This window comes from Gadus macrocephalus, chromosome 17, assembly GCF_031168955.1.
Source record: "Gadus macrocephalus chromosome 17, ASM3116895v1".
Classification (NCBI taxonomy): Eukaryota; Metazoa; Chordata; class Actinopteri; order Gadiformes; family Gadidae; genus Gadus; species Gadus macrocephalus.
This window is the reverse complement of record NC_082398.1, coordinates 7,963,676-7,966,860: the sequence shown is the minus strand read 5'-3', so window position 1 is coordinate 7,966,860 and position 3,185 is coordinate 7,963,676. Positions and strand designations below refer to the sequence as shown.

Here is a 3,185-nt window from a genome sequence, read left to right as displayed (position 1 = left end):
TGGCCAACCTGGAAGGCCCGGCGGCGGCGTCCTGGAGGGCCCGGCGGCGGCGTCCTGGTGGGCCCGGAGGCGGCGGCGGCGTCCTGAAGGGCCCGGAGGCGGCGGCGGTGGCGGCGTCCTGGAGGGCCCGGAGGCGGAGGCGGCGGCTCCTCATCCAGTAAAGCTAAACTCTTCTCCAGTGCATCATGAACAGGGAGGAATGTCCGGGGTGCAAATAGAACGTGTGTCACATTTCAGAAGAATTGGGGCGACGTTGCGGAGGTCCAGGCGGTTGGCCCGGTGGAGGTCCTGGAGGAGACGGTCCCGACGGTGGAGGACGGCTGGGGGATCCGGCGGTGGAGGTCCGAAGGCGGCTCGTGATTAGACCAACCAGCTCCTCATCCATGGAAGGTAAGCTCTTTCTCCAGGTCAATCTGATCAACGAGAAAATCAAAGAGCGCAGCCATGAACTGGTGGTATCGCCATGTGGGGACTAAACTCTAATGTTTAACTCAAGTAACTGCAGTGTTTCCCCCAGCACTGTATGGTTAAGGCCGTCTTAACAGTAGGGCCCCGCCTTGACTACCAATGTAGAAAAATTATATATAAAAAAATAATTATGCAATAACAAAGTGCAAAACTCATAGGGAAATAAAACATACTTTCCTCAAGTACAAAAAATATAGATAAATAATTTGTCGGTAATACTGTACTGTTCAAAACAATAGTCGTGCCATAAAGCATTTTGAATGCAAATCCAAATGGTAACTGAGTGTTTGCTCCAGCAGGATTGAAGGAGTCACTGGGGATGATGATCACTGCTCAGGGGCTGACGACCAATCATCTTTCCCGAGAAGGTACATAAATCTACAGCTGATGTGATTAAAGTTCTGCAGTTCAGATCCGCTGATAAATGGTCCCATACCGTATCCACAGCGTCCTCATGGTGCAGGCGGTCAAACCTCCACCTCTTTGAAGAGACCAAGCAGCTTGATGACTGACTGGTTCTTTATACTCAAGACCTCGTCCCGGAGCAGAGGACGGACCTAAGGCCCGCAGCGCAGCCGACTAGAGACTCCATGTGGAACCGGTAAGATACAGGATTGACCATCTTGAAGACATTTTCATTTATTCAACAGGGTTAGTTTTGTTTGGCGGGTATGTTGCTTTGATACTAGGGGCTTCTTCTGTAACAAACTTTCTAGAGAATAAGATCTGACTTCAGCCAATCAGCGGGATGTCCTTGAACAAGAGCCAATGGCTGAAGGTGCTCAAACGCATTCTTTTGACTCGCTCCTCTACTATTGCTGTAATCAAGCTGGATGGCTATTTTGCTCCTTCTACTGACAAAATCAAGTCTGCCACCTGGTGGCTGATGAGGGCGTAGCAACTCGGGGTACATTGGAAACATGATAAGAAGAGCCTGTTTTTGATGGTTGGATCGTACACCTAAATGTTTTTACATCAAAATATCGCCGATCCCCATGTTGGACAATGCTTGTTTTCATCCTTTCTATGTTTAGCTTTGATTTATCCTTACCTTTTCTTGTGACCCATTCCCCTTAGGTTCAATTAAGTTGACCTCTCCTTCAGGAGACTTAAAGGGAGACCAGATGTGCGGCAGCTGGGTGTCATGGTGCAGAGACCCAACGCTGGTAAATATTTACTTCTTCCTTGAACAGACCTAACGTGTCAAACAGCAATTGCATAATCCCTCCTGATCCAGGTGGGGCTGTTCCTGCATTTATAGACATTTGATTGCCCTTGACACTGATTCTACTTTTTGCATCAATTTACTTCACAGTACTGAACTACACCAGTGTGTCCTCCCATAAACCCTGAGGATCCCTGGATGGCTACACCAGCACATTAATCCACACCCAACATCAACACACAGTGCACACTCCAGAGCTCGTAAGTCCGCCCCTTGCGGCGGGACCTCGTGAGATAGTAAGATATGACTGGGTTTCAATGGAGAGAAAGTAATTATTTTCTCCATTTTATGTTGCACCACATTTTGGGGGAAGAATGTTTGAATCAATCTTTGTCATTTATTTCTGTACTCCATATCTGTAATCCCAGCTGTTGTATTTTAACACGGTAGCTGGGAACCCTCTTTATAGGGAGCGACTAGAGGGACGAGGCTGGAAGCAAACCTGAGCCTGGATCTTAACCTTCTTTCTAAACCTAATGCCGCAATTTAACCGCAAATAAAGTGAGGCCTAAAGTAACTTGACTCTCTTACCTAAACTTGCTTGCCTAAACTCGCTTGTCTAAACTCGCTTGCATAAAACCTAAACTCGCTTGCATAAAACCTGAACTTGCTTGGCTAAACTCGCGTCGCTTGCCTAATACCTGAACTTGCTTGCCTAAACTCGCTTGCCTAATACCTGAACTCGCTTGCCTAAACTCGCTTGCCTAATACCTAAACTCGCTTAGCTTGACTCGCTTGCCTGTACTCGCTTGGCTAAACTCGCTTGCATAAAACCTAAACTCGCTTGCATAAAACCTAAACTCGCTTAGCTTGACTCGCTTGCCTGTACTCGCTTGGCTAAACTCGCTTGCCTAATACCTGAAGTCGCTTGCCTAATGCCTGAAGTCGCTTGCCTGAAGTCACTTGCCTAAACTCGCTTGCCTAAAACCTAAACTTGCTTGTCCAAACACGTTACACAAAGTTAACCATCCATAATCTTTAAACAAACCAGACTTGTCCCTGGGTCGCTCCACTTTAATTTAGAAGTTTCTTCTTTTACCTCATCTGCGTTTTGAGTTTCATTCTTTGAGGGCTTGAAGTGCTTTGGAGGATATTTGAACCTTTGTTTGCCGCATCATTAAACATGCTTTATCTTTACCCATTTTGTTTTGGATTGGATTTCTATGTGTAATCCGGCCAAATGTTAAGTGTCCTTACATGTAATGTCTATGGTCTGACGATAATCTGACCTCTTCATGAAGCAGAATGTGTGTGAATGTTGTCCCGTGAGCTCCAGGCTCTCTGTGGGCCTGTCAACGTCTCTTTAGCAAAAGGTTGGAGAGTGAAATTCATTTTTGTGCCATTTTCATGTGTTCCTGAGTATTTCAGACCTGTGGTGTTTCACATGAGACCTTAATGGGAACTTTTCTTTTTCTGCCTGTGATCACCCTACATTAGTAGGGTGATCACTGTTGATCCCAATATTGATCATTAACCACCTCATTCTTTGGGA

At 46.4% G+C, this 3,185-nt stretch overlaps 1 long non-coding RNA gene across 1 annotated transcript; it reads right to left on the bottom strand.

Annotated features, from left to right (window-relative positions):
* Window positions 1-2,083: 2,083 nt before the first annotated feature.
* On the bottom strand, window positions 2,084-2,546 carry LOC132445494 (uncharacterized). Its single transcript, XR_009522619.1, has 2 exons — window positions 2,468-2,546; window positions 2,084-2,224 (listed from the first exon to the last, which is right to left on the bottom strand). It is a non-coding gene; the product is annotated as an uncharacterized LOC132445494 (long non-coding RNA).
* Window positions 2,547-3,185: the final 639 nt, after the last annotated feature.